Below are 12,997 nucleotides of genomic sequence, written 5' to 3'. Positions count from 1 at the left end.
TAACATCTCTCAGTCACACTGTATGCTGATAATAAAACAAATTAATGGGTATAGAAAAGCAGTCACTGATCATGAATTATACGAATACTCTTATTTTTTACCTTTGAGCGAAAGAATCAGAAAATGAGCGAAGCAATGTGAAAACATCATCCCTCTCCAATCAACCAGTAACAAGTCGGAGCCAAGGAATCCATCTTCAATCAAAAGACAAGAATTGCTTCTTATTTAATGCCATTAATAAAAGCAATTATTTAAAATGTAAGCATGATAGAGATCCTTATTATATTGCCTTTCCTTTTTGCTTTATTCCCTAAATTACACTTCGACATAATTAACTTGCTAAACAGTTCTCCATGAATTTCTATGATGGAGATCAAGGTTAATGCGCAACGTCATAATCAAAACTATCAGAATGACCTCCTACCAAATAACATTGATAAATTGAAATAATCTTAAATAAAAAGAAGCTCCATAAAGAACCTTAATTCACTGGCTTTCCTGTTTTACTTTTTTGTCAAAATTACCCCCTGACTTAATTACCTTTCCAAATGAGCCAACAATTGACCAAAGACCCGAAACCTTGTTTATCTCTTCAAAACAATTACGAGGGAAAAAAAGCAAATTCACCTGATTTCGTCATTGTTTCGTAGGCATTACATGCAAATGACAATCGCCCTGACGAATATTAATATTCCTTCCCAAAGTGGCAAACTGACAGCCAGGGAGCCAATTGCAATCAGGAGGGACATTTGCAAACGAAGTGTTGTCCTAATTATGCAATTAAAATTGAATGGACGTTTCATTATTCATTAGCAGTGTCTCCAATGGTTCACAAACACACACACACATACGCACACACACATACATCCACGTTTACAAATGTGAAGCAGACACAACACAAACACATTTCCTTAATGGAAGGCGTTTACCAAACAGTCAGTCTTCCGTGAGAGGCTTCTCGATGATTGATAAATGGGGATTGAGGGACGTCACTTCTGTGCGTGTATATATTTTTCCGAGTTTTTTTTTATTATTTTCTTTATCTATGAAGATTAATGATATCTGTGGAAGTACGTTTCTTCCCCACCATACTGGTATCTGTATCTAAAGAGATCATTATTATAATATCTTCTATACTGAAGCTATTATTTATTCTCAAAATGTGAGCCAATTCCATTTCTGTAGTGCAGTTCAAAATATATGTAAACTAGAATGTTTTAATTAATTAACATAAATAGTGCACACACACACACACACACACACACACACACACACATATATATATATATATATATATATATATATATATATATATATATATATATATATATATATATATATATATATATATATATATATATATATATTATATATATATATATATATATATATTATATATATATATATATATATATATATATATATATATATATATATATATATATATATATATATATATATATATATATATATATAATATTAGCAGATTTCTTACCTCAGAAAGAAAGTAACACGTAGTATGGATTTGATTAATAGGTCGTCTCTCAACCAAAATTTCTCCCACTGATGCTATACACAGCCCTCACTATACTTAAACACACACCCTTATTGAAGTGAAACACCCCCATTACACCTAAGCACACCCCCTAAACCAAATACACCCACACTAAACATAAACATAACCTCCCCTCTAAACCGAACACGCACCCACTAAACCTAAACACATCATTCACTAAATCAGTTCTTTATATTACTTGAAAATAATGTAGAGTTATTTGCTTCAGTGAATTTGTAAATGAACCGCTTGTTGGAGTCAGAATCTTAATTAGAGATAAATTTTGCTTATTAATATTTTCCATTGGGTAGAAATATTAAAAATATAAATTCTTCGCGGTTCTCAGATAACCTGTTTTATTTCCCATTATAAATAATTTTGAAATCTTTGTGGAATTTAATATAATTATTTTTAGAGAAAGAAAACCTAGTATACGAATGCAGGGGTAAATAAATTTAATCTTGACCCAATCAAACATTTTATTCATAATTTGGTTTAGTTAGAACCATGTGCTTTGATTTTTCACAATTAATAAAGAAAAAGAGCTACAAATCATTACAGAAATATCTCAATTGCATTATCCACATTGCTGACTTAAATTGGGCTTTTGAAACAATTCAAGATAACACACTTCTGCAAAGACAAACAGATTCAATCTTCATTTTAAATAAAATATGCTGTTTCCATTTTAATTAATTCCTTAATCAAGACCCCTTTATTTGCCAAAAACGAGTGGAAAATTTATAAATCATTAAAGAGCGATTTCAATCTGCAGACTTCAGTTATTGACAAATTACTGCACGCGTCCATTTTTGACACCAGGTGACCCCATGCTCACTGATCTAGCAATAAATTGAACATCAAAAGCCCAGTTGTTTTCGCAGCAATTAGCAAAGCTAACAAAGATCTGGTGGCGTGTTTTGGAGAGTGAACATTTTGGTGACAATGAATTGGATTGGTAATGAAATTAGTGGTAGATTCTCATCATCGTGCATAATCGTATATCATTAGTTCAAGTTTTGACATAATAATAATAATAATAATAATAATAATAATAATAATAATAATAATAATAATAATAATAATAATAATAATAATAATAATAATAATGCAGAACTCCGCAACATAGACCAGATAACTAGGAAACACATGACAATACACAAAGCACTACACCCACGAGCAAATACGGTCAGACTATACATAACACGAAACGAAGGAGGGAGAGGACAACTAAGCATAGAGGACTGCGTCAACATCGAGAACAGAGCACTGGGGCAATATCCGAAAACCAGTGAAGACGAGTGGCTCAAGAGTGCATGGGAAAAAGGACTGATAAAAGTAGGCGAAGACCCAGAAATATACAGAGACAGGAGAATGACAAACAGAACAGAGGAATGGCACAACAAACCAATGCACGGACAATACATGAGACAGCTAAAGATCTGGCCAGCGATGACACATGACAATGGTTACAGAAGGGAGAGCTCAAGAAGGAAACTGAAGGAATGATAACAGCGGCACAAGATCAGGCCCTAAGAACCAGATATGTTCAAAGAACGATAGACGGAAATAACATCTCTCCCATATGTAGGAAGTGCAATATGAAAAATGAAACCATAAGCCACATAGCAAGTGAATGCTCGGCACTTGCACAGAACCAGTACAAAAAGAGGCATGATTCAGTGGCAAAAGCCCTCCACTGGAGCCTGTGCAAGAAACACCAGCTACCTTGCAGTAATAAGTGATACGAGCACCGACCTGAAGGAGTGATAGAAAACGATCAGGCAAAGATCCTCTGGGACTATGGTATCAGAACAGATAGGTTGATACGTCCAAATAGACCAGACGTGACGTTAATTGACAAAATCAAGAAGAAAGTAACACTCATTGATGTCGCAATACCATGGGACACCAGAGTTGAAGAGAAAGAGAGGGAAAAAATGGGTAAGTATCAAGACTTGAAAATAGAAATAAGAAGGACATGGGGTATACCAGTGGAAATCGTACCCATAATCATAGGAACACTAGGCAAGATCCCAAGATCCCTGAAAAGGAAGCTGGAAAAAACAGAAAAGAAGAAATAACAAGAAATACCGGATAGACCCCTGACGACTACGGCCTGTTCCCGACCTACGAAACGCACCTGTATACCTGTTGACGACCCCAGCCTGTCCCTGATAACCAGTTTGCTTTTGATAACACCAGCCCGCTCGAAATTTCCGTTGACGACCTACAGCACGATGAACATTGGACAGCTGCTTTATAATACCAGCGTGCCAGAAAGGCAAATCATAAGGAGAATTGAAAGAATATTGTATAAAATCAATTCTGTGAATTCTGCCATTATTTTTAATAAAACTTGTTTGAAAGAAGGTCTGTTTCCAGCATATGATTATTATAAATATAATAATAATAATAATAATAATAATAATAATAATAATAATAATAATAATAAAATAATTCAATTATTATTATTATTATTATTATTATTATTAGTATTATTATTATTATTATTATTATTATTAGTAGTAGTTAGTAGTAGTAGTAGTAGTAGTAGTAGTAGTAGTAGTGAGGCATATTCATTTAATAAGTATCGAGAAAGGTCTTTTCGTTTAATTATAAGTTGAATTATCTTTTAAAATAGTTGTCAACTAATTCCTACTTCTCTTTGCTTTCATCACAATTTGTCATACTGCAAAGCACACCTTCATGCCCTACCCCTTCCTTTGTATCCCTTGACCTCCATATCAGTTCCTTGTTTGTTTGTTTGATTGTTTGTTTGTTTGTATGGTGTTTTTACGTTGCATGGAACCAGTGGTTATTCAGCAACGGGAATCAGTTTCTTGTGGTATCGAACAAACAGTAAAGACCAACCAGCGAACTTCCACACCGGTAGTTGAAAAAACTCACCACCGCTAGTACCCGGTGTTTTGAAGCCTGGCACGGAACGACGAAGCTGCCAGTTACGAGAAAAGTACGTAATGATTATATGTACACACAGACACACACAGACACACACACAGTAAATATGGACATAACAATTATGCCAAGGATGATGGAGCCACTTGAAAGACCAACGCATCTGAGCGATAATCGTTCGTGTGGACAAGGCCTTAAATGCCGCTCAATTCCCATAGATAAGATAATAGAATTTAGGCCAAAGGTCAAGCCATGGGACCTATGAAGTCATTCAGCGCTGGAAAAGAAATTGACAGTCTGTAAGATTTGAAAGGTGTAACAGGAGGAAAACCTCGCAGTTGCAATAGGAACATTTCTTTTGAGAGTGGAAAGTCATATTGAATATGCGTGGAGATAGGGTAAAAGAAATGAGAGGGGATGTGGCCAGGGACTGAAAGGGCTCTGCAAAGAGACTTAAGTAATGTCCACGGTGCACCACGCGAGGTGCTCCGACTCACACAGTTCCCTAACAGAAGGTTTTCATTCCCTAAAGTTACTAAGCTATAAACACAAACCAACATTCCCAAGTGTCTTGCTAATCACGTATATTGCTGTTCACTCTTTATAGCTTCATGCTTGTTGAATTGGAATAGGAATAAAGAACTTAGGGCAAAGGCCAAGCGTTGGCACTTATGAGGCCATTCAACGCTGAAAAGGAAATTGAAAGTAAAGAGGTCTGAAAGGTGTGACAGTAGGAAAACCTCGCAGTTGCAGTATGAAGTAGTTGTTAGGAGAGGTAAAAATAAGATTGAAGGAGAATATGATCGAGGTGCAGCGAAATGAATGAAAGGGGTAGCAGCTGGGCACCGTTATTCGTCGGCCTAAGCAATTTGTTTTCGCGCTTCACTTGCTCGCCCTAAATTCTGGTCTATCGTCCTCGGCCTAAGGAATTCTTGACCGAATCTGCCATCTTTAGCTTAAGCGATCCCTCAACGCGCCCGTAGGTGGGTAGTGCCGTCAATACACCTCACGCGGTGCACTGTAGGAATTACTGAAGGTTCCTTACAGCGTCCCATCGTCTTTTAGCTCTACAACCTCTTTCATTCCCTTTTCTCTACCTCCCTTTCATATTCGCTTTCTTCCATCTGACTTTCTACCCTCTTTTAACAAATGGTTCACAGTGCAGTTGAAAGGTTTTCCTCATGTTACATTATTCAAACTTCCTTTAAGTCAATTATCCTTTCAGCGCTGAGTGACCTCAAAGGTCCAAGCGCTTGGCTTTTTGCCTAAATTCTTTATATAATTCCGATTCCTCAAAATCACAAGAAATTTGTATTTTTCCTAACCATACAAACCTGAGGTCCTTTACATAAGGAATTACTTCTACGCTAAAAGTAATTCCTTATGTAAAGCACCTCAGGTTTGTATATCGTGTAGGAACAATCTTTCTTTCTACTCCAGATTTTCCCCTTAAAAAACATCCAGTTGAGATGAAGTTCGCTTAGCAAATCTATTGGCATTTATACCACGACCCATATCGAATGACTTAGCAGCGTCCGGAGATGTCTCTTCGTAAAGATACCCTAAGTGAGGTTTCCTTACTCCAAATACACTTAAACAATCATCCTGATAAGTAACCTCCAAAAATTTTAAGTTACTACTTTCGCTATAATGCCTACTGTCAGTGCCTGGTACGAGTTTCTCAGATTAGTTTATTTATATTTAACTAAAAGTATTTAACAGGCAATAACATTTTACCACAACCGTTCTGTTCTAGAGCAGACAGTTTATTAAAAAATGTATCGAGAACTCCTTTGCAAAATGTAAGGTTTATGTACCAATAAGTTTTTTGTAACTTGTATTTTAATTCATTCGCTAATTACAATTCTATCAGTAGTTTACAATTATTTCCCTAATAAGAAAAGATACCAATTAAAAGACCAATTAACAAAAACCATTTCATATTATACATCTACATAAAACAATAGTCATGAATAACCTATGAGGTTATTCAGAATCGAAGTGACCTATTACACGGAAATCTTTGAAACAAATATGAAATGTTTTCGGTAAAAGAAACTTTGTACTCAAAACCTTTACGTGATCAACCAGAATTGTTCGCCAAACGACGTCCATACACTGAATCCACAACCCCCCCTACCCCCGCCCATTAAAAAAGTCGTACAATACTTCAACAAGAATTTCACTTCAGTATTTCAGGATTTTATTTTCAAGTATTTTATTTTTTTTTACAAAATCATTTACACCTACGTTAAGTCCTTTATTTAAATACGTATTAAGTTAAAGTTCTGTTCACCTGTTCTACATCCTATATATACCCATGTAATAAAATCAATTTTTTTTTACTATTTATTACTTAAAATTTCTTAAAATTCTTTTCGCCTGAGTTACAGCCTTTATTTAGCCACGTAGCTGACCTCATATGATCAAATATTTATATCGATGAATGGAAATAATTCTTTGAACTAGCTCTATGAAACTAATTTTATATGAAGTTTAACCTTCTAATTGCACATTGTTCTAAAGTAGCAAAATACGCAATTTGAATTTTTTATTGCCTACGATATATTTATTGGAGATCTTGATTCTGTATATTTATTCATTAGTATCTATTCAGACTTTGAGTTCGTTGTCCCGCAAATTAACCAATAGGTTTTGAGTCGTCACAACTAATACCCGATCCACATTTCCACTACAAGTGTCAAACAAATGAAATTTTCCAACAATTCCAAGTATGGCTTTGCTTATATTTCAAATCTGATATACTAGGTCTTCTACATGTCTTCACTCGCACGTGAATACTGTTAAACAGTAAATTTCTAAATTATCTTAAACATTATAGTTATGGATGATAAACCAGATTCCACATTTTGTTTTCCCCTATAAAAAATACCGAGGTAGTAGTAAAAAAAAAAAAAAAAAAAAAAAAAAAGAACTATAAAGACCATTTATTTATTGAAATTTGATTTCAAAATACACAACGGAAAACAGTAAGTTTCCGGATGCATAACATCCCAGGATCCCAAGTCAAACCTATCAGGGTTTCAAATGAAATGCACAACATGGAAAACTAAGAATTTACACGAATAAAAGCTTAATCCATTTGTCCCCATCTTGTTTGTTTGTATGGTGTTTTTATGTTCCATGGAACCAGTTATTCAGCAACGGACCAACGGCTTTAAGTGTTTAACGAACCACGTCGAGAGTGAACTTCTATCACCACTGCCCACATCTTTGATCCGTAGAAATATCAGCCTAACTCTGAAAGGTTCGGAACCCCGCATCATGTCTGCACATTTTCTTCAATTCTGGTTCATCCTGCAAGTTATGACCTGTAACAAAAATAAAAAATAAAAAATAAAAAAAGGAGCTTTTGAAGAATAGCGGTCCCATACAACACTTTTGAAGAATAGGGGTCCCAGTTTGGGCCTTTTAAAAAATAGGGGTCCCAGTTTGGGCCTTTTGAAGAATACAGATCAACGGACACTGCGGTCGGAGCTCCCGTAGTTCCGCCACGGCCTCACTGTAACCCCTGTGGCTAGCACGCACAGCGCAACATTACCTCTTGCCAGAACATGCCGTGCTTGCCAAGAATCTTTAAATATGCAGATAAGGTGCGTAGCGCCATTCCGCCGTGGCCATACTGACAGCACACAAATCGATCGCCCGCGGATATGTAGTCGCTCCCCTACGAATATAACACTGGTACTGACAATCAAAGAAGCAGTTGTTTGCTTATCGTTAGGTTTGTTCCACCACTGACAACCAATCATGTTGTTACTGGTTTTCCTCGGCGGTTGTTCTCCACTAAATACCTTTTTTTACAATACGGACCACAGTTTTTTCCTTTCGAAGAATAAAGGAACTCCGTTAAGTGATCATCAAGTCTTCATATTTCTTGAAATATGTAAGGCATCTTTTACTTCAAAGATAATCAGCTTTTAAAAACCATGAGTTCAGTTTCTCCAATCAATGCCCAAAATAGGTTATTACCCACTGAAAAGTTGTAACCATCTGATATAATTTGTACCATAATCATTCTTGAATCTACTCGGCTTCTGATGAGATTTTAAAAGTAAAAAATATAAACTACGTAAAAACTACAACATTAGTATATTATTACTTTGAAATACTGTTGTGAACATCGCCACAAGAAAAAAATTATAAATAGAAATAAAGATAACCCACATACTATGAACAAAGTCTTGTTCTTAAAAACATACCTTTTGATCTTTCCAGAATTAAAATTAAAGAAACCAATGAGCTTTTAAGATAAAACAACGAAGCAATGTAATTAGAGATCTTGTCAGGGAGGAAATAATTACTGCATATATCCGTTTTGCCACCAATTACAAAAAGAGTCTCAACATCTCGTACCTTAGAATACTGCATTTGAAAATGTATATTGGTACATACATTAACTGCCTGATGAAAGTTTTAAAACACTTCAAGGATTATATAGCAAATACGATCAAAATAAATTGCCATGCAGGTGCTCAATGAACAAACCCATTGCTTATATTCAGAGTAACAAACCCATTGCTTATATTCAGAGTAACAAACCCATTGCCTGTGTTCATCGAGTAACAAACCCATTGCCTGTGTTCATCGAGTAACAAACCCATTGCCTCTGTCCATCGATCAAACCAAACCCATGCTCTGTCCATCGTAACAAACCCATTGCTCTGGGTCATCGAGTAACAAACCCATTGCCTCGGTTCATAGTAAACAAAAACCCTTGCCATCTGTCTAGAGTAACAAACCCATTGCCTCTGTTCATCGAGTAACAAACCCATTGCCTCTGTTCATCGAGTAACAAACCCATTGCCTCTGTTCATCGAGTAACAAACCCATTGCCTCTGTTCATCGATAAACCAAAAAACCCATTGTTCTGTTCAGAGAAGTAAAAACCCAAATTGCCTCTGTTCAGAGAGTAACAAACCCATTGCCTCTGTTCATCGAGTAACAAACCCATTGCCTCTGTTCAGAGAGTAACAAACCCATTGCCTCTGTTCATCGAGTAACAAACCCATTGCCTCTGTTCATCGAGTAACAAACCCATTGCCTCTGTTCATCGAGTAACAAACCCATTGCCTCTGTTCATCGAGTAACAAACCCATTGCCTCTGTTCAGAGAGTAACAAACCCATTGCCTCTGTTCATCGAGTTAAAAATCCATTGCCTCTGTTCAGAGAGTAACAAACTTAAAACTCATTGCCTCTGTTCAGAGAGTAACAAACTTAAAACTCATTGCCTGTGCTCAGAGCAACAAACTCATTGCCTTTGCTCAGAGAGCAACAAACTTTGTCATCGGACACTGATTATACAAGTATAACTACAACTTTACTACACACCGCTAAAAGTAAACATACTCCAATTACTATGCAGAAAATATACACGACTAAAAATTTCCATACTCTAAACTAAAACGAAATCGCTTTCGGGCTGTCTGTCAACAGGAGCTAAAGTTCCTTGCTATGAGTTACTTAGCTAACTAAAAACCAATTCCATCTGCCAGCTACTAACTGCAGAAATCCAAACATTAGTCTGGACAATGAGGAAATTTTGGCGGGGTTTTGATGATTTCCACGAGATTGGCTATTGGGCAAGAAAGCCTAATAAGTGTATATGACTCTTACATTTAGGGAGCTTCCTATAACTCCTATAAAGAGGAGTTTTCGGTAGAGAAAAACTCGTACAAAGTTCCCATCCTCTGAAAAAATTCTAATAATTCTAACGCCAACTTCACTCTTAAAAATTCTAATAATTCCGGCAAAACCTTTACGAATATTGGCCAAAAGTTATCCGACTTAACCTAATCACCAAATTCATCCATTTTTCAGGAAGCGAAAATTCTAAAAGAAAACATACAAAACCCTAGACCTGTATATAAATTTTGTTTTAATACTGAATACTGCTGTTTGATAGTCTAAACATTTCTTTCCTCAAACATTAGGAGATCCTACAAACTTATCACAGTGAGAGGTAGCCAAGCACATTGAAATCCTAAATAGCCCATCGGAACTTACATGATATAGCGATTGACTAAGTCTCTAATTTCCACCTGAATGAAATGAAAGTGATTAGCTGTTCACAACCACCCAAGATATCTGCATAGTAGGTCATACGACCTACTATGCAGAACATGGGGGCTCCTCCACTCCTTTAGGGGCACCGCCCTTAAAGGGGTGTAGGATAAGTGAACTAGTTCAAGAACAGTTTATATAAACAAGGAAATATGTTCAAAAATTAATAAAAGGAAATTTATGACAAATAAGGTAAATTTATTACAGAAGTAAATTTATGACAAATCAAAGAAACATTAAAAGTAAATTAATCAAACATTAGATAGTAAAACTGAGAAATTACAAAAGTAAAGTCTTCCAAAAATTTACAAGATATAAAAAATTTGTAAAATATAAAAAATGTTAAAAGTATTTAAAATTAATTAAAATGTAAATTTATAACAAATTAGATAAAAAAATAAAATTTAATTAAAATTAAATTTATGACAAACTTATGACAAAACTTAATTCATAAAACTGGACAAAAAACCTACATACCTGTTGCTACAGAGAGCAGCATTACCATGCGAGAGGCTTTACCGTTATAACAGGCGCTCAAAGTCAAACTCGTACCAAAAACCTGGAAAAGACAAAAGCTGTAGAGCTGAGCGCATTCAACTCTAAATCTCGTAAATGTCAGGCGCTTACTCAGGTCAGATTATATGCAAACGCACTCAGTAGTTTTATCTGCCAAAGACTTGTACGACACTAAACAAGACACGCTGTAAATTCGAAAATCACCAGAACAAATATACAATATTAGCCATAATACAATAAAGTTCAAGTGTTACCTTAAAGAAGACCCAACGAAGTCGATGGAAATCGCAAGCGCCAACTATAGTCCAGTCACTAGTTAAAGTATTTTTTTTTTTACTTGTAAGAATCTTTACAATATGACATTCGCGCTACGCTAAATTACGAAGGAATTGAATAACCCAAAGCGACTCCCGAGGGAATAGAGTTTACTTAGCAAACTCCCGTTAACGTCTACCTCCCTAAACGATGTTACAGTCGAAGGTCCGAAGTTCCGACCAAAAGGTTCAAACGTTCGAACTCGAGTGATGTTGTAATTTGCCAAGGACTCTAAAGTCTTAGTAGTATCTTGCCTCTTAGAACAAGACCGAATGGGGTCTATGGTGTCCTTGAAATCGCAAATTGTACAATTGTTATTCTAATTTCCCGTTTCCCACTCAATTCTTTTATTCGTCTTTCATGGAAGTTTCATTAAAATACAGCAAATGACGAATAGGTTTTCCTGAAAGTAACTGGTAATTTCTATTCTGGCCCACGAAATAATTTGTAGCATAAGCCTGACGTATATTTCTATTCGTCAGTTTGATAAAATGAATTTTAATTCATATATATATATATATATATATATATATATATATATATATATATATATATATATATATATATATATATATATATGTATATGTATATATATATATATATATATATATATATATATATATATATATATATATATATATATATATATATATATATATATACGTATATATATATATATATATATATATATATATATATATATATATATATATATATATATATATATATATATATATATATATATATATATATATATATATATATATATATATATATATATATATATATATATATATATATATATATATATATATATATATATATATATATATATATATATATGTATATATATATATATATATATATATATATATATATATATATATATATATATATATATATATATATATATATATATATATATATATATATATATATATATATATATATATATATATATATATATATATATATATATATATATATATATATGATTGGTAAAAGTTGTTCTGTAACAACAGAATTCCATCTAATAAAAGGAGCCCATAAAAACACCAAAATGTAGAGAGAAAAGTACTATATTTCAGAGACTGCTGTCTCTCTCTTCAGGTATATGAATGAGAAAAGTTTACAGAAAAGGTGGTATTTATACCAAGAGATTCGTCCACAAGTAAGCCAATTTAGGTCACCCCGCTGATAATCTTCCTTTAATCTTCTTAAGCGTTGGTTGAATGAACACTGCGTCGACGATGTCCGATGTCCAATTCCCTTTTGAGATGTTCATTACCTGCTTCTCTTTTATTAAGGCCGATTCCATCATTTGACTCTTGTACCGGCAGTTGCTGCTATAAATTACACGTGACATATTCCAGTTTATTCTATGGTTATGTTCATTTATATGATTGAAAATAGCCGAGTTCTGTTGTCCATACCTAACTGATAATCTTCAGGTATATGAATGAGAAAAGTTTACAGAAAAGGTGGTATTTATACCAAGAGATTCGTCCACAAGTAAGCCAATTTAGGTCACCCCCGCTGATAATCTTCCTTTAATCTTCTTAAGCGTTGGTTGAATGAACACTGCGTCGACGATGTCCGATGTCCAA

At 34.4% G+C, this 12,997-nt stretch overlaps 1 long non-coding RNA gene across 1 annotated transcript; it reads right to left on the bottom strand.

The window, feature by feature from the left end:
* Positions 1-7,410: 7,410 nt before the first annotated feature.
* Positions 7,411-11,577, bottom strand: LOC135209707 (uncharacterized). Its single transcript, XR_010313405.1, has 3 exons — positions 11,330-11,577; positions 11,037-11,118; positions 7,411-7,806 (listed from the first exon to the last, which is right to left on the bottom strand). It is a non-coding gene; the product is annotated as an uncharacterized LOC135209707 (long non-coding RNA).
* Positions 11,578-12,997: the final 1,420 nt, after the last annotated feature.

The sequence above is a fragment of the Macrobrachium nipponense genome, chromosome 38 (assembly GCF_015104395.2).
Source record: "Macrobrachium nipponense isolate FS-2020 chromosome 38, ASM1510439v2, whole genome shotgun sequence".
NCBI classification, from domain to species: Eukaryota; Metazoa; Arthropoda; class Malacostraca; order Decapoda; family Palaemonidae; genus Macrobrachium; species Macrobrachium nipponense.
The sequence above is the reverse complement of the archived record's forward strand: the minus strand, read 5'-3'. Positions and strand labels throughout refer to the sequence as shown.